Consider the following 27,871-nt stretch of genomic DNA (forward strand, 5'->3'; position numbering starts at 1 on the left):
TAACAACAGGCTCTCTCCCCCATCCACCTCTGCGCGGCGCACCCCCGCCTCCCACACACACACAAATTGCAAAGCTGGTTATTCCCAGGAAGAGAGTTAGCTGGTAAAGTATTAACAACATGTCATTTTATTATACATTATTGGTACAAAGGACCTCTGAAGCAACCAATTTACAAATAATATCAAAAAAATACAATATTCTTTACTGCAAATTCCAAATGGTCAATTGATTTTCACACAATGCTTTGGTTGATTTTTGCCGCACTCTTGTATCTGTAGCCAACCTATGTTTGCTATTCATCCAAGATTTAGCAAATGGAGTTACATCCCAATCTGCTAACTCTTTTCCCAATAAATTTATTGACATTAAATGTGATATATGATTTACTGTCAGACTATTTCTCACCCTCGTACAAACTACATTCATTAAACTGAAACCTCTTTCAGCTTCAGCACTACTGACTGCAATAGTGCTAGCTATTTTTCTAGCTTCCTGGATAGTTGAAGGAACTGGAACATCTTGTGATTCTAGATTATTGTCTACAAAATCTCGGAAATCATTCAAGTCAATGTCATACTTTAAAATTTCATTTAAATGACACAATTTCTCTTCACCAGCTATCCATGGTGAAGTTAATTCTTCATAAGGCCAAGTAGATGGTTCTAGCACATCAAAACAGTCAATATTAACAATGCTTTAATCATTGTTTCTGTCTGGTAAAAGACGCAAGTTCATGTGTTGAATTACAGTTTCTAATAACACATTCCTTGGAAGAGCAATGAATTTACTACTTTTAGTAAATGGAATATCTTTAAACTTTTCTGACTTAATCAAATCCTCAATTTGAGATTCATGCTTTCCAGTACCAATCCTTAAATTTTCTAAAGCTCTTATGGTATGTTTGATCAATTTGTGTGCTTGTTCGATGCTAGTTGATCTTGACTGCAATGCTGTTGAAAGTAATGAAAATTCCTCAAGAATATCAATCATTAAAGCAAGGTCTTGCAAGAAATTTATGTTGGCCAATCTCTTTGCCAAACCAGAATAAGCAGAAGAATGGGAAAAATGCACATATAATGCAGGATATGCGCGCCACACAGCAGTAGCAGCTCATAAACTACATGCTGCCCATCTTGGCCCTAGTACTCGACCAATTTTAATAATTTCAAGTTCAAGTTCTTTAGCTATAGCTTGTAGCTCAGTTTGATTTTTATTAGATTGGTGATAAATGGAATATATTTTATCTAAAAATATATTAAAATGATTTACTTGCTTTATTTCAGATATTGAATCGTCAAGTGATAGTTGCAATCGATGATTTAAACAGTGCCAAATGATGATTTTAGGAAATTTTGCTAACAACTTTGCAGCTACTCCAGACTTTCTTCCCAGCATTCTATTAGCACCATCAGAACAAAATGAAATCAAATTTGCTTTCAAATATTCAATATCAAAGCCATAGTCATTTAATGTAGACATTAATGTGTTGAAAATGTTCTCTGCTGTGGTTGATACCAATTCTTTTTTTTTTTTTTTTTATTTTATTTTTATTGAATTTTATAATACATTTAGTCATACAACATAAATGTCAGAGAAAAAGAAATAAAAATTATCAGAATATTACAAATCATGAAATAATCGAAAATACTTTTAGACCACAATTTATCGGGCAAGAAACAAGGAATAAAAAAAAAAAAAAGGAAATATACAACGTAGTCAAAGAGCGGTGTCATGCAATTACTCACAGCCGAATATCAGCGTATCAGCCTATTGAACATTCAAGGTTGAGTTTCTCTACTTTCTCTAGAACTAATAAAGACCTTCATTTTTTGGGGTTCAAGAAACATATATGTGAGATACCAATTCTTTTAAATCAACAAATACCATTACAGGTGCAGGGGCAGATTGAATTGCACATTGCAGATAAATCACTAGGGTGCTTTTCTTTGAAACTGTAGATGCTTCATCAATTATGATACAAATTTTGGCATTCTCTGCTATAATATTCTGAAATATTTTCATCTTAATTTCATTTGCAATGTGCTCTGCTATTCTTGTTGCACTGTAACGTGTATGCAAACAATTGCCTACATCAACTCCATTTTTCTCTTGCAATTCAATTGCCCCTTCTATATCAGACAGAGGCCTATTATGTTTTACTAAACTGTAAATAGTATTAAAAACTTTTACAGTAGCCTCAATATTTTTATTATTTAGTTTATGCACTAAACTGGAAATTGAGTCATTAGTTGATTCTTTTAACAAATCTTGAATTTTAGCATGAGATTTAGAAACGTCATGTTCCCTAATTTTTTTCCGTATAGAAGCTTGCCTAGTGGTTTTATTACTGCCATTTGGGGTTACTAAATATGCACTCCATTCCTTGGACACATGGACATGCTTTCCTGCTGACACCCCTAAATGCTGAACTTTCGAACAATTCTTACATCCAAATTTACTTTCTTTTATGTCAAGCCATTCGTACTGTTTTGTAAATATAGATAATTGTTTCTCAGTCCAACAATCTGGAAATGCAAGATTATCTGTTTTTTCTTTTGATGAACTTGATGAACATGATGGGTTTTCTTCAATAACTGGTTGCTCAACAGACTTAACATTTGTTTCTGCTGGCTTCTCTCTACAATGATTTTCGTTCCCATCATTTTCAGTATCTGTCCTCATGTTCTTCACTTTTAAAAAAAACTTAATAGATCACTCTGTCATTTTCGCATTTTAGGGATCATCACAGTCTGAAAATAATTTGTTACATTTAAATTTATAAATTTATTATTATTATTAACATTTATAGTACAATAAATATGGTAAAACAACCTACGCAGGGTTACCATTTTTGTGGAGCCCAAATAGAGGATACAAAATTTAAATGGTTGCTAATATATCTTTGCTAAAGAAATATTTAATTGTAGCAAACGTGTAATTGGATTTTATTTAACACACATCAAACTACTTTTCAAAAAACTTCCTTCCAGATTTGAGTTTGAGTCTGGGGCTGATAATGTAACTTTATTATACATTATTGGTACAAAGGATATGCACATGGTTTTGCTTTTTAAACCCAAGGTAAATCCTAAGGGTGGTTGAACAATAAACTGTGTTGTTTCTGACTTTACTTGTTTTGGAGTGCTTTGGGTCCTCATACTGATCTGTACATGGCTGTCTGGAATTTTGGAAGAAAGAAATAAGGAAATAAAAATTAAATTTTGGACGTACTCTGTAGAAGTTGTTTTCTTTTGTAATGTGATGTGATGGATCATGGATGCCTGTTCTGGTGTGTGAATGTGATAATCTTTGAATAACTACCTATACTAAATGGCTATGGATTTCTGAACATATGGTATTATTAAAGGACAAACTTTTAAATGCTCAGTTGGGTACATATCATATATATGCTAATCTCAAATGTTTCAGACATATCCATCTATTTGTTCCCATGATATAACTGAATTCTATTATTCTGTCCCAGTGTATTTTGAAATGTAAGCCAACTTTGCTTGGAATGTGTGATAAATGATTTTTAAAAAATCCTTTCTCCTCCATCATTTAAGACACTGCCTACCTGCTGGATAGTGATGGTGGCACAAGGAAAGCAAGTTTGGTCCAGTGAAGACTAACTCAAAATAACCTGGCTGTTCCTTAGCTGGGCCGTAGTAGTATTACCATATTGAAAACACGACCATACCAAGCCACAAAACAACCTTTTGGGTAGATAGTGTTCACAATGAGCTCCTTTTATTACCGACCAGACAGAGTTAAGAGTTTTCAGTTTTGGCACAGTATAAGTTATCACAAGAACAAAATATAAGAAAACCAATATGGGCTGCACTAGGGGCTTATATAGCCCATTTATGTATAAACAAAAAAAATCTGCATGAAACAAAATATTTATTTTGACTAATAAAACCACTTCCCCCCGAAACATGTTCAAAACAAAATAATCCATTTGGGTAACCAAAAGGTAACTTTCTACAAAACAGATCTGATTCCATGTTTGCCCCAATGAAAGGAGAGTTTAATAATAATTCTACTTCCATTTAATTTCAATATATATTCCATCAACTTTATAGATTACAACAACAGTTAACTTAAGACAACCCAGCAGGAAACAGGATATCCTCACTGAAATTTGGCCATTCATGCCCATTGCCATTATTGTCCTCTTTCTCCCATCCAGAGTAGTGCTCTATCTTGCCCCCCCAGGCCCCCCTTCCTTTTCACATTTTGATCCCCCCCCCCCCCCCGGGACCCAGGCAGGAGGCAGGCCCCTAGCTGCAGCTTGCTGCTCGTATAAAACTAGCACTAACAGAAAATACAATAAAAAATGTTTTTAGTCAATTTAAATAAATATTAGATCACTGGGGCCTACCTGGCTGGAAGAATGGAACTGGACGTGAAGATCCAAGATGAGGAGGAAGGAGGACTGGACGACCTGTCCTGGACGATATAGTAGACTGGTGGCCTGGCTGGCTGGCAAGGCAGGGGTGTGAGGAGACGGATACAGCGTGCACTGAAGCAAGCAGAAGGCGCCAAACACCTGCAGGATTCAGGATCCGTTAAGCAAGAAGGGCGCGCAGGGTGCCGCAGGGGGAGGATGCGGAGGAAGACGTCGTGACGTCAGTCATGGGCGGGACTCAGACCAGAGAGGCGGGGAGACAGAGAGAGGAAGGAGCGGCATTGTGACGTTGATCATGGACGCGACTCGGAGACTGGAGGAACTGCTGGGAGTAGACAAGTGAGGCAGCAGGTAGGGTGTAACAGAAGAAGTTAGAAGGACACCACAACACCCCCCCTTATTGGGTTGTGGTCCCGCCCTCAGCACGCCACTGGTCAACCAGGCAGCCCAATGCAGCACGAGGACTCGAGGAGGCCTCCCGGCTCTAGGGGAAAAAAACTTTGTTCCCGTGACCATCCCCTGCTGACAGAGACAACAACCGGCTCGCAAAATTCGTGAAGAATTAACAACTGGCTCTGTAGAGCCAGTGCGAGCCGGCTCCAGCTCACCACTGATCAAGATTCTTTAGAGCTTGTCAAATAATCTCCAGGGTCACCGCCAAGGGATCTAATACGCAGAGGCAGTTCAAATTGTTTGATTCAGCACCTATACATTTGGGCCTTCTCCCCACACTGTGAGAAGTTCTGATCAGCGACTCCTGCTTCTAAACCATCCACCAGAAGAGACCACAAAGCTGCCAGACATGGCAGAGCACTGAAATTTGGAGGGGATAGAGATTCTTTCTTGCTCTCCTCTTCCACATTTACAGCATGTCCTCTTACAGCATTACATTTGAGGGGTGCTTGGCAATGAATCACTACAACATTTTCTGCACAGGGAAAGAGGTCATGCCTGGCGAGGGAACAGCCTTAAGGACACCCTTTCACTTTGAGGCATTGGGACTGAAGAAACGGCTTCTGGGCTAAAATTAACTGACTTTCAATTTGTCACGACTGTGGTTGTGATCCCTCTCTGACTCACCTTATTTCTGTTGGTCAACTGCTGAGCTGGCTACTATCTGCATGGTTGTTTCTTTCCTGTGTGTTTCAAGCCTCACTTTGGGTTCTGTGTATTTCCTGCCACTGTCCTGTAGGGTTTCCACTTCCTCTGTGTTTCAAGCCTCACTTTGGTGTTCAGTGTGTATTTCCTGCATCTGTCCTGTTTATAAGGAAGTGGTGCACTTTCATTCAGCGCCTTTGCAATGCCAAAGGTCTCCAGGTTAGTCTGTGTGCAGTGTAGCACTTCTGCCTTGTTCTAGTCTGTGTGCCTGTGGGCACTTCTGCCTTGATTTCTTGTTGCTTTGTTCATAGCCGGTATGCACTTCTGTTTTGATTTATTTATTACATTTGTACCCCGCGCTTTCCCACACATTGAAGGCTCAATGCGGCTTACATAGTTAATACAATTACAATAGCAGAGTCTTAGAGGAGAATATTATAAGCAGTGAAAGTGAGGTTTTGAGAATGAATAAGTATGTAAAGGTAAACAAAGGTAGGATAAGCAAAAGGAAAAGAGATTGGGAGGGGTGAGGTCAGGAAGGATGGAGAGGGAAAGATAAAGAGCAAAGGATGGAGAGGAAAAAGATAAAAACATAAGGAGATTGGGAAATATAGTCTAAGGTATAGTAAACATCAGGATCGGGATTAAGAGGAAGGATTTAAAAGTTAAGTAAAGTCATACGGATAAGCTGTCTTGAAGAGATGAGTCTTCAGCATTTTCTGCTTCTTTTCTTTTCGGTCTGTTTGTGTGCTAGGTTCAGCCTTCAGCCATAGTTCTGTTGTTTGTCTGTGTGGGTCAGCTTTGTGTCCTGCCTAGTCTGCCTTGCTTGGTCTAGTCCCCTCTACCTTTTCTTCAGCCTTAGTTCTGTTGTTTGTCTGTGTGGTCAGCTTTGTATCCTGCTTGTGTCTGCCCTGTTTGTCTTCAGCTCCAGTCCCCTTCCTGCTTGTCTCTGCCCTGTTTGCTTTCAGCTTCTGTTCCTGTTTGAGAATCCTGTTCCTGTCAAGCTTGTTTATCTTGAATCCTGTTCCAGTATCCTGAATATGATTCCAGCCAAGCTTGTTTGAAAACCCCGAATCCTGCTTGAGTATCCTGAATCCTGTTCCTGCCAAGCTTGTTTGAAAATTCTGAATCCTGTTTGAATATCCTGAATCCTGTTCCAGTCAAGCCAAGCCCGTTCCTGCATCCACTTCCAGCTAAGTCAAGTCCGTTCTGGCATTTGGTTCCAGCCAAGCTAAGTCCGTTCCTGAATCCGATTCCAGCCAAGCCAAGTGCATCCTGAATCCTGTCCAGTCCTGCTTGGGGGTTATGCCTTCTGCTGCCGCTCGACGACAGTAGGCCAAGGGCTCACGTTGTTCCAGAGTTTGTGACTGTTTGTTGAAAGCCTGGGATCGTGACACAATTTCAGGAGAAAGGACCTTGTCACGGCTGCTGTGCCTGCTAGACTTTCAATTCTGCCTCTCCAGGAAGGGTGGAAGAAAAGTGTGTGTGTGGGGGGGGGGTTGACATTATTAATTTACTAACTCTACTTAATGCTAAAAGGTGTCTTGTTTAACAATAACTACTACTACTTATCATTTCTATAGCGCTATAAGACGTACTTTGGGAGATCACATGACTAACCAACACACACCCAGAAATGAATTTTAGTGTTGTATAACTTTCTGAACTCTCCAATTGTTTCTGTTAACCTGGTGGGTTTTGTTCAGAAACTTTGTAATTCTATCCAGTTGCTAAATAATTTTGAAGCAACATTTCTGAGCGAAGTTAGAAATAATCCTTTAGAGAGAACCAGTCCCATAGGGGATGCAATATCCTCTTGCACCAAGGATGTGACTCCAGGAGCTTCTGCCCAGGAGGGAAGGTTAGGACGGCTGCTGAAGTTGGTAATTCAATGAATAGGCATGCAGATATATGGATGGCTGGTGGACGTGAGGATCGCCTGGCCACTTGCCTGCCTGGTGTAAAGGTGGTGGACCTCACGCATCACCTAGATAGGATTTTAGATAGTGCTTGGGAGGAGCCAGCTGTCTTGGTAAATGGGTTCCAATAACATAGAAAAATGTGGGAGGGAGGTTCTGAAAGACAAATTTAAGCTCCTAAGTAGAAATCTGAAATCCAGATCCTCTAGGGTAGCAATTTCAGAAATCCTCCCCATTCCATGAGCAGGACCCAAGAGACAGGCAGAACTCCAAAGTCTCAAGGCGTGGTTGAAATGATGGGGCACAGATGAGGGATTTAGATTTATTAGGAACTAGGCAGCATTCAGGGGAAGGAGGAGCCTGTTTGAAAGGATGGGCTCAACATTAATCGGGATGAAACCATACGGCTGGTGCTAACATTTAAAAGTAGAGCAGCTTGTAAGCTAAAATGGAGGGGGGGGGGGAGACGACAGTTAGGGAGCACATGGTTTGGTGTGGAGTATCTTTGAAGGATACTATTGAAACAGAATCTTCAGGGAATCCCGATAGAGAGGTTTCAATAATGGTGAAAGAACGTCAGGAGTGTTCAACAGAGTAAAGGATGCACATTATCTTCAAAGCAGCCTGCAAATGCAAGGAAAAAAGTCAATTTGAAGTGTCTATATACAAATGCTGGAAGCTTTAAAAATAAGATAGGAAAATTGGAGTATATAGCCCTAAATGACGAGATAGATATAGTAGGCATTTCAGAGTCCTGGTGGAAGGAGGACAATCAATGGTACACTGTGTTAGCAAGGTACAAATTATATTACAATGGCAGAATGGATCAAATTGGAGAGGGGATTGCGCTATATGTTACAGAGAGAATTGAGTCAAACAAAATAAACATTCTACATGAAACAGATAGCAGCGTAGAATCTTTCTGGATAGAAATTCCAGGTGTGAAGGGAAGGAGTATACTAATAGAGCTGTACTACCATCTGCCACGACAGAGTGAACAGACAGATGAAAATGTTTACAGCAATTAAGAAAACTGACAAATTGAGCATTACAATAATGAGTGATTTCAATTATCCTGGTATTGACTGGATAAAATGTTAAATCAGGGAGTTCTAAGGAGGTAAAATTTCTAGATGTAATAAGTGACTGCTTCTCGGAGCAACTGGTCAAGCAACCAATAAGAGGGGATGCTATTTTGGATCTAATCCATAGTGGAATGTGAGGCATAGTATGAGAGGCAATGGTGTTGGATCTGATGTAAAACAGTGATAAAAACATGATCAAATCTGAGCTGATATCTGGAGTAAAGTCACTAAGGAAACCTACTTTTAATTTTCGAAAGGGCGATTATGACAAAATGAGGAAAATGGGTAAAAAGAAGCTGAAAGGATTGGACGCAAAGGTTAGAACTATAAATGAGGTGTGGACATTGTTTAAAAATACCATTGTGGAAGCCAGACAAGATGTATTCCACGTATTAATAAAGGTGGAAAATAGAACAAAACAGCCAGCATGGTTAAAAGGTGGGGTTAAAGAGGATATTACAGAAAAAAGAACATCCTTCAAAAAATGGAAAAAGGATCAGAATGAAGAAATTAAGAAGCAACATAAGCACTGTCAAGTCAGATGCAAAGCATTGATAAAGAAGTCTAAAAGAGAATATGAAGAAAAACTTGCCATGGAGATGAAAACTCATAGTAACACATTTTCAGGTATATCAGAAGCAGGAAGCCTGTGAGAGAATCTGTGGGACCCTTAGATCAGGAAGGAGCAAAAGAATCACTCAGGGAGGACAAGGCCATATTTGCACTGTCATTTCAGTGCAAATAAACTCCGTAGTTATTCCCCCCCCCCCCCCCCCCCGAATAGGTTTTTCATACACTTGCACTATCAATAGTACAGCTCTACTTGCGATTCTTATGCATTGATGATTTTAATACACCTGTTTATTTATGACAGATACATTTCTCCTTCATGAATTTATAAGCTGCACACATTAAGAGTAGTTCTATGAAGCATTGCCAATGACTTTATAGGCATGAGTGTCTATGGTCACTATGGCATGGACTTTTCAATACACTCAAAGTAGGGTATTATATGTCACATTTACCTATGACTACAGCATTATTTATTCCATTGTTTTATCACTGGTTGTAGGTTTTTAGGAATGATGACTAGCATGTTTGCAGTCAATGGACTGTATGCACAGCCATACACTGCCTGCAGCCCATGCTGTGGAGATTAAAGTACACTAAAGTGATGTATCTAACACTACCTTTGATGCTGTGGTTCATTACTCAATTGCGGCAATGCTTTGCTACAAAGTTACAGTCCCTCCATGAACTTACAAGTCACTGAGATTGCAAGTGTCTGGCTTGCACAACCAAAGATATTTACCATCCATGGACATTTACTTATGCATTTCTAAGTCACTTAACAACATTTTCTGATGAGTATAATCGCATGCAATTTAATGTGCTTTGCTTCAATGAATAATCACATGTTCACGTTAATACATTTTCATGCTTGTATGTATACCTATTACTGTTTCAGGCTATTGTTTGAAGCATGATCACATTCTTATTTGCTACTCATTTATTAAGCCTAGATGCATAAATGTTGTAAATTCAGTGTCATTAACGTGTGAAACTTTGTAATGACATTTTTGTGACTGAGTAAACACACAATATTATTTATTTTAAGATAGTGTTTCAAGCTGCTCAGCTCCTTCTAGAGCTAACTCTTTGAAAGGGGGGAATGCAGGGGGCAAAGGGCCCCTGCCCAAAACACTATATAAAGAACTATAGAGTTATATGGAAGTAATACATGGCACCTTCCAGCATTACCAACCTGACTTTAAAATACAGACATTGGCTAATTTCATCTTTCACTGCTAAGGCCTGTGTGTTTGTGGGCACAGTCAGTACGCACATTGCAGACATCATAAAAAAACTGCAGGTCAGCAAAGGACCACTGGAAATTTCTTTGGAGACTGAGCTGACATAATGGCTGGAGAGACAGAATACAACATGCTGTCTCCTGGAACAATGAACTCCATGGTCAGATTGTCTCTGTGATGTAGTGGTTGGCTCTGTAAACCGCAATGTTAGAAAGTCTCAGGCCTGCTGTCCCTGACTTGGTGGCACATTTGCATCTCAAGAAAGCAGCTTCATCCCTGAAACACTGAATTTGTGTTTAATTGTGGTGCCAATGGGACAGAATCATGGCCCATAAGTCATAATCTGAAAAAATAAGGTTGTTTCACAGAACACTTGAGGTCCAGTCCAAGCCAGGAGTGACATTACCATATCAGCTGAAGCTGGCTTTTTCTTCGATAAGCAGGACTGTAAACTAGGACACAAGGTGGACATTTTATCTGAGCCTGAAATCACCCTCCTCCACACCCTACCCTCTTTAGCCTCCAGCCTAACCTTTAGCATCTGCCACTCCAACTGCAGTTCTCTCTAACTCCTAGCAAGCCCTCTAATTCCATCTGTCTCAGGGTCTCCCCCACATGTACTACCCCACACTGCTTCTTTCTTCCTAGGCACATATGACAAATTGCATTCTCCCTTCTCCCAGGCACACACCTCCCACACACACACACACACACCTCTCATTCAATCATCTCTCCATCCTCCCCTATAGTAGACCCTCAAGCTTGATACTCAGACAACAGTACTACTTTCACCTTCTTCTGCCCCCTCCTCATTCCCCAGGCACATATGACACATTTCATTCTCCCTTCTCCCAGGCACACACCTCCCACACACACACACCTCTAATTCAATCGTCTCTCCATCCTCCCCTATAGTAGACCCTGAAGCTTGATACTCGGACAACAACAGTACTACTTTCACCTTGTTCTGCACCCTCCTCATTCCCCAAAGGCACATACTACTTCTTCTCCCTCCCCCCCCCCTCATGGCAGACACTCAGCTTGCTCTCTCACCTCCAATCCCCATGGCAGACATTCTATCTTGATCTCACCCTCGCCAATGTGGCACCTCCCCCAAGCCTGCTCCAGTGACCCTCACCTCTCAGTGGTACTTATGACCTCTTAATCTTGGACTGTCTTCCCTTCCTTCCCCAACTGCATAGCAAGAAGAGGATGTGGTGGATAGCTCTATCCTCCTCCTCTGCGGTCTAGGCCTAAGTGTACATCTGAATCATGGCAGCATCTTTACAGATGTGCAGTTCAAGTGAACAGTCAGGCACAGGCTAACAAAGAAGGAAGACATGGCTGAATGTGCAGCTATTCACCTCCTCCTCCTCCTCCTCTTGCTATGCAATCTCAGCAAAGGAGGAAAGAAGTGGTGAGAGGAACTGAAGACAACCACTGATGCCGATTCCTGCACTTTCTATGAAGACTAGCCGTTAAGCCCGTTAAAACGGGCGAGTTTTTTTAATTTCACCTCCATGTGTAGCAAGTCTGCTCTGTCCCCTGTCCTCCCCCCATGTCCAGCAACCCTCCTCTGTCCTCTTCCCTCACCCCATGTCAAGCCACAGTCCTCTGTTCCCTGCCCTCCCAAAGAGACAGTGAGTGTGAGAGTGAGCAGCTAGTGTGTGTGTGCTTGGGTGTCTCTGTGTGTGTGTGTGTGTGTGAGTGAGTGAATGAGAGAGAGTGTGTGAGTGAGTGAGAGAGAGTGCTTGTGAGCTGTTAGTACTCCCTGTCTCAGTGGAGGTTCAGTGTCTCCTTGTAATCAGCTGTTGGAGCTGTGTGGCAGTGGAGGTTCAGTGTCTCCTTGTAGTCAGTTGTTGGAGCTGTGTGGCAGTGGAGGTTCAGTGTCTCCTTGTAGTCAGTTGTTGGAGCTGTGTGTCAGTGGAGGTTCAGTGTCTCCCTGTAGTCAGTTGTTGGAGCTGTGTCAGTGGAGGTTCAGTGTCTCCTTGTAGTCAGTTGTTGCAGCTGTGTGAAAGTGGAGGTTCAGTGTCTCCTTGTAGGCAGTTGTTGGAGCTGTGTGGCAGTGGAGGTTCAGTGTCTCCTGTGTGGCAGTGGAGGTTCAGTGTCTCCTTGTAGTCAGTTGTTGGAGCTGTGTGTCAGTGGAGGTTCAGTGTCTCCTTGTAGTCAGTTGTTGGAGCTGTGTGTCAGTGGAGGTTCAGTGTCTCCTTGTAGTCAGTTGTTGGAGCTGTGTGGCAGTGGAGGTTCAGTGTCTCCTTGTAGTCAGTTGTTGGAGCTGTGTGGCAGTGGAGGTTCAGTGTCTCCTTGTAGTCAGTTGTTGCAGCTGTGTGTCAGTGGAGGTTCAGTGTCTCCTTGTAGTCAGTTGTTGGAGCTGTGTGGCAGTGGAGGTTCAGTGTCTCCTTGTAGTCAGTTGTTGGAGCTGTGTGGCAGTGGAGGTTCAGTGTCTCCTTGTAGTCAGTTGTTGGAGCTGTGTGGCAGTGGAGGTTCAGTGTCTCCTTGTAGTCAGTTGTTGGAGCTTTGTGGCAGTGGAGGTTCAGTGTCTCCTTGTAGTCAGTTGTTGGAGCAGTGTGGCAGTGGAGGTTCAGTGTCTCCTTGTAGTCAGTTGTTGGAGCTGTGTGGCAGTGGAGGTTCAGTGTCTCCTTGTGGTCAGTTGTTGGAGCTGTGTGGCAGTGGAGGTTCAGTGTCTCCTTGTAGTCAGTTGTTGGAGCTTTGTGGCAGTGGAGGTTCAGTGTCTCCTTGTAGTCAGTTGTTGGAGCTGTGTGGCAGTGGAGGTTCAGTGTCTCCTTTTAGGCAGTTGTTAGAGCAGTTTGAAACGCAGGCTCATTTTTCAGTCGTGTGCCGGTCTCCCTCCTCCCTCCCCCCTTCCCCCCTCCCCGCATACATGTTGTTGTTCCACCCCTTCTGCTGACTCCTGCTGTTCAGTGAGCCAAAGGGGCGGGACAGCTATGTCTTTGCTTCATGCTGCAAAGCAGGACTTGTGTGTGTGTGTGCTGTGAGTGAATACACCTGTTTACCTTTTTCTGTTGGCCCCAGAACGTTTTTTGATCCCTGCTTGGTTTCTGCTGTGGGTTTTTTTTAGTTTCCTTGGCCACTTCGTCGTTCCTGCTGTGCCCTTGTACATGGTGGTTCTCTTCTCCATCCTTCCTCCCTCCCCCATTGATGTCCACGCCCCCTCCTTCCCTCCCTATTGGCTGCATTACGTCCTCCTCCGATTTCCATGCCCCCTCCCCTCCATATTGGCTGCATTACGTCCTCCTCCGATTTCCACGCCCCCTCTCCTCCCTATTGGCTGCCTTACGTCCTCCTCCGATTTCCACGCCCCCTCCCTATTGGCTGCATTACATCTTCCTCCGTTTTCCACGCCCCCTCCCCTCCCTATTGGCTGCATTACGTCCTCCTCAAATTTCCACGCCCCCTCCTTCCCTCCTTATTGGCTGCATTACGTCCTCCTTCGTTTTCCACGCCCCCTCCCCTCCCTATTGGCTGCATTATGTCCTCCTCCGATTTCCACGCCCCCTCCTCCCCTCCCTATTGGCTGCATTACGTCCTCCTCCAATTTCCACGCCCCCTCCTTCCCTCCCTATTGGCTGCATTACATCCTCCTCCAATTTCCACGCCCCCTCCTTCCCTCCCTATTGGCTGCATTACGTTCGGTACAGGAGCTGCTGGTGGAGGCGGGGTTTGGAGTGTTGCTCCTTGAATGTTCGGTCTCTACTGCGCATTTGCGGTGAGTACGGTCACTCGCAATTTATATGTTTGATAGGGAACTCACTGCAAATTCTGCATTACACAGTTGTACAGAATTCTCCCAGGAGTAAAAGTTAAACAACAGTTTCCTATTTAACCATTCCAGTCCTCTCATGATTTTATGATATTGATCATATAGCTTGTCAGTCAATTTTTCTCCAAGCTGAAGAGATCTAAGCTTTTTAGCCTTTGTTCATAAAGGAAGCAAAGTTAGCATTAAGCAGAGTTGACGGGGTGATTGCACAGGGCCCAGTACTGCTAGGGAGGAGGGTCAAGAGGGCGCATCACCCCACTGATTTCATAAATGCTGCTACTGTTCTCTCCTGTCCCGAGTCATCTTTCCCTCCCCCCCCCCCCCACCACAGAGTTTGTTATCTCCACTTATTTATCAATCCCTTATCTACATTAAAATTTGTCGCTCTCCATCCTTAGATGTTACCAGAAGTGGCAGTAAAAAACATATGTTGTCTGCAGCTTACTCTGGGAGCCTTCTTTCTAACCTATCTCCCTCCTTCTGACACCATTTCCAATTTCTACAGTAGAATGGGTCAGAGGGAAAGCTCCAGAGCAGGCCACAGGCAGCATATGTTGATTGCTACTGGTGACATCTGAAGATGAAGAGATACATTTTAAGGTATACAGGTGTCACAAAATGCCTAGCCACTTGCCTGGGGTTATCCTGCAGCCCTATCTCCAGCACAGCTCAGGTTCACCTGCACCTGTCACTCGTGCTTTACACTAGCACCCTCCTCCCACTGACTGGGTCACAACCACCTCTGGGCGAGTCTCCTGCTCTCAAATTATTCCCAGTGATGTCTAGGTTACTAGGGCCACACTTCCAGTGGCCCCACAGTTCCCAGAAAGCACCTCAAAGACCTAACACACAAACCACCAGGATTCTTTATCAGTCCAGACAGGCAGAACGAACAAATGTATTTATTCTCAACATTTGGAACAGTGGACAAAAAATAATGTGCAAATAGCAAACATTAACAAGTAACTGAAAAATGGATCAATTAGAAAACTAAACAAACATTTGCATACTTCCTAGAAAGTTCCTGGGGAGATCAGGACATATATAGCTGTTCACCTGTTATCAAATATAACTGTTTTTTTCAGGACTTCAGCAAAGAGCTAGCTGTCTCTCTCTCTTCTAGGCTGAAACTGAACTCAAAACCAGTAAAGTCCAAATGAGATGAGCTCCTAGGTCAATAAGATTTCAAATATATACTACTTCTTGCATCCTGTTTGTGTTAAACTAAAGAAAAACACTCAGTTCCCTGTAACAGCTTTACAGCCAAGAAACACCACCTGGTGGCCAAATAGAAGAAATACACTTCAGAACATAATCAATGCAGGAAAATATCCAATACATTTACAGGCTTAAAACACACTGTACTTTACGCCTCCCCCCATAAGAGAGAGACCTCGGACTGCAGCCTCTACAGACCGCTCATCAGGTTTTGATAGTCCAGTGTCAGGGTCGTTCCGGATCTTCCTTCCTGGAGAGGCCATCAGCGTTAATATGTTCATTGCCCTTCCGGTACTTATAACAGAAGTATATGCTAACAGTTTTAATCCTGTATGCTTCAATTTGTGAATAGTGAGAAATATCTTCTAAAAGTTTTACCACACTCAGCACATGTGAATGGTTTTACACCTGTGTGTATTTCTCTGGTGCTTTGTTAGCTGTGATTTATGAATAAAGCTTGTTGTACATTCAGTGCATGTAAACAGTTTCTTCCCTAAACAGATTCTATGCTGCTTTGACAATAATTTACAGCAACTGAAAAGACTCCGTGCTTGAAGTTGGTCTCTCTCTCCTGGGTCTTTCTTCATGGTTGAAGCTACTGCCATAACCAGGACATGAAAATATTCTATTATCAATGTTTTTCTGATATTCTATAATGCTTGCTTTATTGATACAGCTTTTCCCATATTCTATACTTGAACATATTCCAGTTCAACAATAGTCAAGATACTCCCAGCCAATAGAAGTTCTGGGTCAATCTGGTGCATGTATGTGTCACCTCCTGATGTCCTGCTAGTGGAATGTTGTGTGGAATCTGTATAAGTTGTTCTCTTTTTGCCCTGGGCATTATAAGCTGTTTGCCTGCTGTCCAGGGCCTATTAGGATCAGCAGGGTCAGTCTCTCTGTACAACAATCCTCCTTTCCATAGGATATGATCTTTACAAGTCTCATTGGTTGGCTGCTCAGCCCTCTGCCTCAGGACTTCCAGGTCAGGGTCAGAGTGCTGTGCTTCCTGAAAAGCATGTTTCTGTCCTACATCAGTATCCATATCTGGAATGGTCTCTGCTGGTGACTCTGACAAATCAGGGTCATCAGTCTGATCAACAGATGTTTCAGTTAAGTCAGGCTGTTCCATACTCATGGACCCGGTCACCTCTGGAACTGGTGCTGCTGAAAGCACTGGAGTGCCTCCTCCAGTCGCTTGGTCAGCTGGTCCCACCTGGACTGGTTCAGGATCTGGAACTGGAGAGGTGTTCTTTTCTGCTTGCTGGGCTGCCTGGGCCTGACTACTGGTCACCATAGTGGAAATGCTAACAAGGGTAATGCTCATTGGACCCATGTTGGTCCACACAAGCATTGGTATCAGCATATTTTCATTATGCCTACTTCTCTGTATCCAGGCTTGGTACCCCAAACCAGGAATACTCAAGCAATGGGTACAGTCTCTCTGGATTCATTGGCTAACACTACCTCTCCAGTGCACCTTGGAAGAATAGCATCTTCTGGCACTAGCTCTGGTCGTAACAAAGTCACGCTAGAGCCAGTGTCCAGAAGCCCAGCTACCTGGGTCTGATTCACAGTTACTAGGGTGCTGTAGTATTATGGAACCCCATCTGCTTCCTTGCTTGATGAATTTATTTATTTATTTATTTTTATTACATTTGTACCCCGCGCTTTCCCACTCATGGCAGGCTCAATGCGGCTTACATGGGGCAATGGAGGGCTAGGTGACTTGCCCAGAGTTACAAGAGGCTGCCTGTGCCTGAAGTGGGAATCGAACTCAGTTCCTCAGTTCCCCAGGACCAAAGTCCACCACCCTAACCACTAGGCCACTCCTCCACTCATCGATGAATGACCAGTAACTTTTTGTGCTGCGGCAACTGTGTGGGTCTCCTTCATGGTACTGTAGCCACACATGAAAGCCGCCAACCTTGGTGCAGGAAATGAAATGCTCTGTAGTACAGGCTTGGGATTATCTGGGCAATCCACTTTGAAATGTCCTGTATGCTCACACTGATAACAAAGATGCTCATGCCTAAAGTCTTTAGGTCTCTGAGGAACACTGGAGGGTTTGCTGACAGTCTCTGAGGTTGCAGGGATATTTGGTTTAGGATCCTTGCTGTCCTTAGATCCCAGATGCTGAGGATCAGGATGGCTTCTCTTTGTCAACCTGGGACAGTTAGCCATAAAGATGTCAGCTAACTCAGCCACCTTCTCTGGAGTATGGGGCTTGTGATCTTGAACATGTTCCCTCACCTCTGGATGACAACGCTGCAGAAACTGCTTCAGTACCATCAGGTTTTGGCAGTCCTCCAGGGTTTTAACCTCAGCTCCACTGAGCCACCGCTGATGCTGGTATCTTAGCTGAGTCACAAACTCGTAGTGCGTAATCATCTTCCCCCTTTTGCAAAGTCCAGAACTTTAGTCTGTATGTCTCGGGGGTAATGGCATAACAGTTCAACATAGCTTTGTGTGCCTCCTCAAACTGGGAGAACGTCTCCATGGACAGCCCTTGGAACATATCAAGTGCTCTACCAGTGAGCTTTCCTCAAAGATAGCACACCCAGTCTTTCTGAGGAATCTCATTGAGGCGGCAAATTTTTTCAAAGGCAGCTGGATATCTATCAATGTCCCTCGGGTATCATCAAACTGCAAAAACAAGTTTGGCCGGATCCGGGCTGTGGATCTTGTCTCTGGCCTCAGCACAGGGGTTGGGGGCTGGAGCTTTGGATATGAGCCATTTCCATCTCCAGCTTCATTTTCTGCAGCTTTAATTCCCACTCACGCTCCTCATGCTGCCACTGGAATTCACGCTCTCGCTCCTCCTGCTTCTATCACTCTTCCTGTTCCTCTCACCACAAGTGCTCTTCCCAATCCTCACGCTGCAGCTGATCTAGCCCCCTCCCAAGAAATTATTCAGTTCAAGTCCACAATTAGTAGTTCCAATTCTCATAACCCAGGGGGGTCAGAGGTGCGGACACACAATCTCTCCACTGCAAAACACTATACACAAACTTGTAAAAACACAGTCAGAACCTTACCAAACCATAACAGCACTAATTCCAAGGACAGGACGAGCTACAACCTTATGCATGGAAAGGCAGAACTGTAATTACACCAGGCTCTAAAACACCAATACACTACCTTGTGGAAAAAAAAGGGCTGCAAATACTACACGCTAGCAGGAAACTGTACCTTGATCATACATGAAAAACACATGACACAACAAATATGAAGGCAAAATACTGAATGGAAAGTTACCTCAAGAAGTCAGACTCAGCATGCAGCAATACTAGAAAAATTGAAACTTACATGCAAAATATCACAGATGCACATTTCTAAAAGCTGACATATTCCAATGAATAAATTCTGAATAAAATACTTTTTTTCTACCTTTGTTTCTGATCATTTAGCTTTTCTATTCGCTTTGGTCCCAGTGTCTTCTGTGTTATGCAGTGTCTTCTTTCCGTTTGATATTTTTTCTCTCACCATGTCCACCATCCTCCTGTGTCCTTATGTGTTCTGTCTACCATCTGTAGCCCCCTGTCCCTATCCTTTCTCCAGTTTCAGCATCTGCCTTCAAAGTGTTCCGATCCAGCCCTTAAATTCAACAATTTTCCCTCCATCCACATCCAGCATTTCTCCTCTCTCCCCTCCACTCCATTTCCAGCAATTTCTCTTCTCCCTGGGCCCTGTCATCCCATCCAAGTCCATCCTTGGCCCTCTCTGCCCGTCCCTCTTCCTCCATCCACATCCAGCAATTCTCCTCTCTCCCCTCCCCTCCATTTCCAGCAATTTCTCCTCTCTCTGGGCCCTGCCATCCCATCCAAGTCCATCCTTAGCCCTCTCTGCCCTTCCCTCCTCCACCCACATCCAGTAATTCTCCCCTCTCCCTTCCCCTCCATTTCCAGCAATTTCTCCTCTTCCTGGGCCCTGCCCTCCCATCTGTTCCTCTCTCCCCTGCCCCCCTCCATTCACCCATATCCAGCAATTCCCCTCTCTCCCTGAGCCCTGCCATCCCATCCATGTCCCGCCTCTTTCCCCTGCCCGCCCTCTTCTCTCCCCCACGATCGATCCCTTTCCTTTTTTTTTCTTTTAAATTTACCTCCAGTCCGGCAGCGTCAGTGAAAGCGCTCCCAGTAAAAGCGCTTCTCTTCGCTCAGTGACCCGCCTTCTTCTTATGTCATGACGTCAGAAGAAGGCGGGACACAGCGAAGAGAAGCGCTTTTACTGGGAGCGCTTTCACTGATGCTGCCGGAAAGGAAAGGGATCGATCGTGGGGGAGAGAAGAGGGCTGGCAGTTGAGACGAGCGGCGGCAATCCCCGGGCAGGCAGAACTAGGTCAAAGCTGACTGAGGCGCGCCGCGCGGGGCCCTATGCGGCTGCCTCGGCCTAAGACCGGCCCTGATCCCCGCCTCCCACACCGGCTCTTGCCACCCAATCTCGCTAAGCTCCTGAGGATCCATTCCTTCTGAACAGGATTCCTTTATGTTTATCCCACGCATGTTTGAATTCCATTACCGTTTTCATCTCCACCACCTCCTGCGGGAGGGCATTCCAAGCATCCACCGCTCTCTCCGTGAAAAAATACTTCCTGACATTTTTCTTGAGTCTGCCCCCCTTCAATCTCATTTCATGTCCTCTCGATCTACCGCCTTCGCATCTGCGGAAAATATTCGTTTGTGGATTAATACCTTTCAAATATTTGAACGTCTGTATCATATCACCCCTGTTTCTCCTTTCCTCCAGAGTATACATGTTCAGGTCAGCAAGTCTCTCCTCATACGTCTTGTAACGCAAATCCCATACTATTCTCGTAGCTTTTCTTTGCACCGCTTCAATTCTTTTTACATCCTTAGCAAGATACGGCCTCCAAAACTGAACACAATACTCCAGGTGGGGCCTCACCAACGACTTATACAGGGGCATCAGCATCATTCTACAGTTCTTTAAAAACTGGTATTCCATTGGTCTCCCTCCAGTCTTCAGATATTGTGGCTGTTTGCATATTTACATCTTCAAAAAAAATCTAATAAATTGACATTCCCATTAAGCCAATAATTCTCAGGCCAATGTTCAACAATGTCAAGGGGGGTAGCTTTAAGGTGCAAGTACTAAGGCTTTTACTGCACCTTAAAATTTATCACCAACTGACAGTAGCTCAGTACCACAGGTTACTGACTCCTACAGTACATGAAAAAGGCAACATTTTAGGTTCATACTTTATTAAAGACTAGCCGTTAAGCCCGTTAAAACGGGCGAGATTTGTGTTTTGCAAAATGTAATAATTCTCACCTCCATCCATCCATGTCCAGCAAACCTCCTCTCTCCCCTGCCCTCCCCTCCCCCGATCCATGTCCAGCAGCCCTCCTGTATCCCCTGGCCTCCACCCGTCCACCAACCATCCTCTCTCCCCTGCCCTCCCCCCATATCCCGCAACCCTCCTCTTTCCCTTGGCCTCCCCCCACCGTCCACCAACCCTGATCTCTCCCATGCACTCCCCCCACCGTCCACCAACCCTGCTCTCTCCCATGCCCTCCCCCCATGTCCAGCAACCCTCCTCTCTCCCCTGCCCTCCCCTCCCCTCCATTGATCCATGTCCAGCAACCCTGCTCTCTCCCCTGCCCTCTCCCCCATGTCCAGCAGCCCTCCTGTCTCCCCTGGCCTCACCCCGTCCACTGACCCTCCTCTCTCCCCTGCCCGCCCCCCACATCCAGCAACCCTCCTCTTTCCCTTGGCCTCCCCACACCCTGCTCTCTCCCCTGCCCTCCCTCCATGTCCAGCAACCCTCCTTTCTACCCTGCTCTCTCCCCATGTCCAGCAACCCTCCTCCCTCCCCCCTGCCCTCCCCCCATATCCAGCTACCCTCCTTGCTGCCGCTCCCTCCCCCCCTCCGTGCCGGGCCCCCTGCTCTGATAGTTTGTATCCAGCATATTCTGTTTGGTGCTACGTGATCAGTGAGTTGACAACACATATACAAGTAGGACTCTTCGTTTTGCATTCATTACTTGGTGTATTTATTGACCCCTGATGCAGACACTTTTTAGCGTCGAAACACGGCCTGTGTCGGGTCGTTATCTCTGATATAATAAAGACTGTTGGACTCACGTCTCCAGTGGTGAATCGTCTATTAGTCTCTACTTTTGCCTTCTGTGATTCGTCATCGTAGAGAACTTTTCCTGTTCTATATTTTGGGCCCCCTCCACTGACATGAGCGCGCCTCTGTATACATCCCTATGCACAAGCCGGTGGCATTTTAAAAAATTTAACTTTTTTTTTTTTTTACAGTATCCTCCCCACCATTATTACAGACCTCCTACCCACTCTCCCGAGCCAAAGGGTCCCACTCCCAGCGCATACCTGAAAGCAGCATCCCTGGTGGTCTAGTGGATTCTTCGGGGCAGGAATGATCCCCAGTCTTTCCTGCTCGCTACCGGCGCTGACCCTCCTCCTGCCGCATCTTCTTTAAAATGTCTGCCAAGATTTATAAGGGCGGCCTCGCAAGACATCTCCTTCCTCTTTCTTCTCTCCCCTCTATCCATATGCATCTCCTTCCTCTCTCTTCCCTCTCATCCATCCATGTCCAGCTTTTTTCCTCTCCCCCCTCTATGATCCATGTCTTTGCTGGGAGAAAACTAATCAACCTTTGAACAGGCAGCTTACAGACAGTCTACCCTTGGAGAGAAGCTGCAGAAAATAGGCATTGCCTATGTGTGGTAGGCATCTACTAATCTCAGCATAACATTTATTAGTTTATATGCCATCAGATTTCTCTCTTGTCCATCAAACATTAGTGCTAGTTCCTCCCTTCCCCCCCCCCCCCCCCCCCCACACACACAAATTGTTGGATACTTAGTGGGTGTGGCTGGTGTCTTAGCTGGGAGAAAACTAATCAACCTTTGAACAGGCAGCTTACAGACAGTCTACCCTTTAGCAGATAGGCTGCAGACAACCCTGTCCTAAAATCGCAAACCAGAAAACTAGAATAAGCATGGAGTAGATCAAGAAACAACCTCACCTTTAACGCCTGGAAACAGTCACAGTGAATTTATAAGAATGCCATAAAAAGAACAAAAAGAACCTACTATACTCGAAAAACCACTACCAATGGCACACCACTGGAAATAACCCTTCATACTTTATGATCTTCACACCTCAGGAAGATGGGCACTGCTGCAAAATTGATACCTGCAGTGTTTCTAGTCTCCGGTTCATCAAGGTAATTTGTTATTGCCACAATCACTATATTGGGGGGGGGGGGGGGGGGGCAATTCTGAGTCACTATATTGGAGCAGCACTTAAGCTAGTGATGACTCCCAAGGTCCCTTTGCGCTTTCTTCATGTGCATGGGCGCATTACCAAGATCGCTCGGCCTAAACAAGGTATAATCAATTACTATTTCCTAGTTTGCATCATCTCATTCCTTACACACAATGGCGGTCTCCACTGTAACTCTATACTTGTTCATCTCTCTTTTCTGCTTGTCTCTTTGGACCAAACCACAACTGTGTGTGGAATTTGAGGCCAAATCAGCCTCTAAAGTCCCGATTCATGAGTACAGGCTAGTGGCTCGCCCTAGCAATCTTTTCTACTGCACAGACCTACTGCTGAACCCAATAGAAACCATTACTAATCCTAGAAAATGCATAAAAAATGGATAAAAAGGCACAACTAAAACACACACCCAAACTGATAAAAATCGAAACACACCTTACTCAGAAGATAGATAGCACCCCTATTCCATGCTACTATGTTAGTGTCACGTCCCTTACCTACGGCACGCTCCGCACCACCAGTCCGCTCCCAGGGTTTCCCCTCTGCGAAGCAGCGCGATGGTGGTCAACGTTGGACCCTCACGTCCGGGCCCGCGCCTCGCTCAGTTCACCCAGGCACATCCTGGAGCGTCGGCCATAATGGCAGTGCCGGCGTCCTCCGCGAAGATCATCTTCTTCTGGGCGTGGAGCCCGGGAACTCTGGTCATACCTTGCCTTTTCCTGATTCGCCGAGTGTGGCTCGGCTCCGCCCCCGCCTCTTGCCCAGCCCATCGGGCGGACTCAAGCCGAGTTCCAGCATCGCCTGCTCCCTACCAGCTGTTCCGCGTGGCCCTGATTGAAGAGCTATTTAAGGAACCCGACGAGTGCCTTGCTTTGCTTCGGCTTCTACTCACTGAGGATTTGTGCTTCTGTGCGTGGTATCTTGACTTCGCTCGTGCCTGACTTGACCCAACCTGACTTCTGCTGGTTCCTGACAACTCTCTGCTCGCTGCCTGACCCGACTTCTGCTGGTTCCTGACAAATCTCTGCTCGCTGCCTGCCCTGACTTCTGCTGGTTCCTGACAACTCTCTGCTCGCTGACTGCCTTGACTTCTATTGGTTCCTGTCCTCTTGCTGCCTGTAGCCCGGCCCGGCCTCCTGAACTCTCTCTCTGCGGCCAGTCCGCCAACCCCCGCGGATCCCGGAAGTCCTGTTGGCCGCCCGCACCTGGGGGCTCAACCCCTGGGGAACGGCGGTCGCCGCAGGTGAAGACTTGGGGTTGTTCGGCTGGCTTTGGAGGGCTGGTGTCTACCGTCACTCATTCCTCCAGCTGGACCTAAGGGCTCACAAGATCTCCATACAAAACAGTTAGTACCTGCTCGATCTGCAACAAGGCACAACAACTGTATGACCGAATCTCAATCAGGGTGTGTCTTTTTACTGGAAACATGGCTCCACTCTGCATCAGACCCCATAATCAATGACTTATGTCCTCAAGGGTTCAAAATGACCTTCTTCAAAAAATTCCTGTGCTAATGCTGTTTTATTCTCATGTTCCTGAACTGACAGCAAATCAAAGAGTGTTGTAAATCCCGCATTTGTCTCGGTATCGCTTTCAATCCTTGTACACCGCTTAGAGCTTTTTAGGTACAAGTGGTCTAGAAATCCAAATAAAGTAAAGAGAATGTGATGATGTTCTTGAACTTGCGTTTTTTAAATTTTCCCAAGCACTCTATTATTTCTTCTGGTCAGCTCTTGAGGAGCTATTTAGAGGAAATTTTGATGATACCTAAGGAAGCTTTTCCACTAGTTTCCAAATTATATTTCTTCAAAACCTAAAGTTTCTGCAGTTCAAGAAAAGCCTTCTGTTACTGTCCCAAATTTAGAGCGGGAGGAGATATTCCAGGACAGCTTGGATTTGACAGCATTTCTTGAGGATTCAGAGACTGTGTCTCGGGAGACTCTTTTGGTCACTTCTGTTTTCCCACAAGACAAGGATCATGTGATAAAACTTTATTTCTGCCATAGACAAAAACTATTTATGGGACAAACAGAATGGATATTTCCCGACTTAAAGTGTATGCAAGAGAGGAAAAAGAAGGTTTTTTTTAATAAGGCAACAGGTGGTGTCACTTGGGCCTGAGTCTGCACTACGTTTTCCTTGTAAAGGCTTTGTGACACTTTCTTCAAATAAGTATACTTTTTTTGACCTTGACCAGTGGAAAATATTCTTGGATGCTAGGAAGTTGGAAATTCCTGAACCTGGAAGATTATAGATTTTAGATATGTCCCCCTTGAGGTATACACCTAAATACTTAAAACTACCCTCTGCCCAGCGCAAAGGAAAGTCTCCCTGTTGCTCATATTTTACTGAATCATCCATTGGCAAAGCCTCAGATTTATAAAAATTAAGTTAGATCCCTCAAAAATCTCCATACTCATTGAAACTCTCCAACAAAGCCGACAATGGGGTCTGGGGGTCTAGAAGATAATACTAATATGAAGCTGAATGGAGTTTAGAACAACCTAAATCTTGAAACGTAAGTAGTATCAGTTTAAAGGCTTTTTTCTGTTTATAGTGGAGAAAAAGACCTCAATAGTCATCACATGGCAATAAAACAGTAAATGTGATCAATGCCAGCATTTCATTGACTCCGTTATCATTGGTCATAAAAAAACTCCACTTGTATGTAAATTTGGGCTAAGAATGAAATAACCCATCAAGGATAGTCAGAATCGTGATGTTTAACACTTGCTTAAACAAATAATGTTACTTAGCTTTTGCAATTTTGCCCAACGGGGCTCTCCGTTACACTCTGCAATCTAGCTTCATCAGGGGGCCAAGTAACTAATGGCAAATCACGATACCTTAAGCAATGGCGTCCTTTGCTCATGTGACACTGGTAGTGAAAAGCCTAGAAGATAAACCAGGAGATTGTCAGCAAATGAACATCCTCCAAGTCCAAGTCGCTGTACTCTCAAATATATTTTGTTGCTGTTCGAGAACAGATATCATGTTTGGTCTCAGGCACCCAGCCTTCCAGTATCACATGCTGTTCACTGTAAGCAGCAAATTATTTTATTTTTAATGTTGGTGACATCCTCTTTCAAGTCAGTTAAGGCTTGAGTAGTGCTCTGGAAAATAGTTTTGATATAAGTCAGATCTGCCATAATGGAATCCAGAATTTCAGCCATATCCCACAGAGTTGCCATTTTAACTGGCATTGGAAGATCTTGCTTCGGACGTTTAGTGCCTCCAGCAGGATGAAAGACTGCATCAATTTTATTCTGTTTTGTTCCTGGCATGATCAGATATCAAGAGTAACCTTTGCAGAGCCAAACAATGCTTAACAGTTGTCAGGACATAAGATCAATGTGCTATATAAGAACTATAGCACATACTGCAGGATGATTGGAGTACTAAAACATACTGTAATCACTGTGCACTATAAAATAAGACCAATACAAAACTGTAAAAACACAATCAGAAAGAGTACTGCACTGCCCCTCCAAACGGACACCACCTTGTAGTGGTGGAGGGGCTTCTGTGTTTCAATGACTCAGAGGGCTATGCTGAAGGGTTACCCATATCAGACAGGTCTCTGAGGAGAAACCAGACAAAGAGTGTCCCAAACTGGGAGAGCGGTAAGATGGCGACCTGAAGTTCGTAAGCCCAACGGCCCAGCTGCCCTCTGAAGTTTCGTATTCTTTACGTAAATTTCCTCTCTGCAATTGCAGTTACCTTAACTAAGGAAGGGGACAACCGGCGGTCAGTCACCGATGGCCAGCGTTTTGTCCCCTGAGCAGCAAGTGCGGGACCACTGCGCGATGAACTGCCCACAGATGAAAGGGTTGGCGAGTCCTTTGATTAGCGCCGGCGAAGGAGCGTCGACGCTCTTGGACCTGGAAAAAACAACTCCATTGCTCCCGAATTATTCAACCACCATGTCCAAAGGAGTGGAGGCGTGAGTTAGAGGTATATGCTGAAACAGAGGATGTTTACAGCAGAACCCGAATCGGCGGAACCACTCCTAAACACCTAAGAGAAATCAACTTGGAGTTTTTGGCTCCCGTGGAGGTTACATTGAATACCATCTGGAAGGTGCTTCGGGACATAATGGTGGCAGTAAATAATTTTGTTTCAGATATAATTGTATTAGACAGTTACATGGACAATTTAACTGAACCCTTTGAGAGTGAAAAATTGATATAACAAATGATTCTACACGAGCAAGAAGTGGTTATGATTTTGAAAATGATAATAGACCAGAAATGTTGAATAATAAAATGAATATTACAGATGATTAATATCAAGATTATTGTTTTTCCCAGAGTTCTGGGTATGACTACTAAAGTTTTCCTCAGAAATATTTCCTCAATTATTACTTTAAAAGGAGTGAAGCCTGTGAAAACTGGGATTACTTTAATCAGTGGGATTTGAATTAGAGACTTAAGTATATGTATTGTTAAATAACTTCTGGTTTTTAAAAGAGAAAGAATGTAATCAGATGTATTATTTCTAACTAATATTGGACAATAAGTATGTTTTCAATTAAATGATTTGACTATTCACTGTATTGGCCTTGAAGAAGCCAACCAGATGAGCAATGTGGAATAATGAATTAGACAAGTAATATCTGGGGATAATCAGGTTAATACCACTTTTTTGTTGTTGTTTACTGTTTAATTAATCTCCTTGTCTTGTTTCACTCTCCCTATTTAGTGGTCTAAGGAAAAGAATAGAATTACCTGACTGAAATAATTCCTATATATTACTTTCTCTGTATTTCCGGCAAGTTGTTATATCGCTTGTAAAAATTTAAATGGTTATAAATAAAATATTTAAAAAAAAAAAAAGAAAGAGTACTGCACTGTATAACTAGTAGCAATACAACTAGTAAACATAAATTATAAAATTGTTTTGTAAAATGTTGTAATTAATGCTTGTTTTCCCATTCTACTTCTCATCATTGCTGTAAAATCATGCCAGCATTTCAATAACATTACATCAATAGCTGTCACATCATCTTGTTGTTCCATATATGTCAGTGCAACCTCAATTGTCTTGACGCCTTCACTATGACTGACCTTTACAACTGAATGTTCAGACTCACTGGAGGTGTCCTCATCGGCATCATCTTCATTCTCGTTCACCACAGCAATCATATCATTGTCAGTTGGCTCTTCCTGATCTTCTGCCTGCAAATCATTCTTGTATGCCACCCTCGCAATCATTCTTGTATGACATCCTCACAATCATTCTCACATCCTGGTATTCCCTGTAACAATGG

General features: G+C 44.0%; 1 protein-coding gene and 1 pseudogene across 3 annotated transcripts in view; both read right to left on the reverse strand.

The window, feature by feature from the left end:
• The window catches only part of FOXP2 (forkhead box P2), a 997,693-nt gene that overhangs the window by 739,025 nt on the left and 230,797 nt on the right, over nt 1-27,871 (reverse strand). The window lies entirely within an intron of this gene.
• Nucleotides 203-27,815, reverse strand: LOC115478305 (annotated as a pseudogene).

This window comes from Microcaecilia unicolor, chromosome 10 (genome assembly GCF_901765095.1).
Source record: "Microcaecilia unicolor chromosome 10, aMicUni1.1, whole genome shotgun sequence".
Classification (NCBI taxonomy): domain Eukaryota; kingdom Metazoa; phylum Chordata; class Amphibia; order Gymnophiona; family Siphonopidae; genus Microcaecilia; species Microcaecilia unicolor.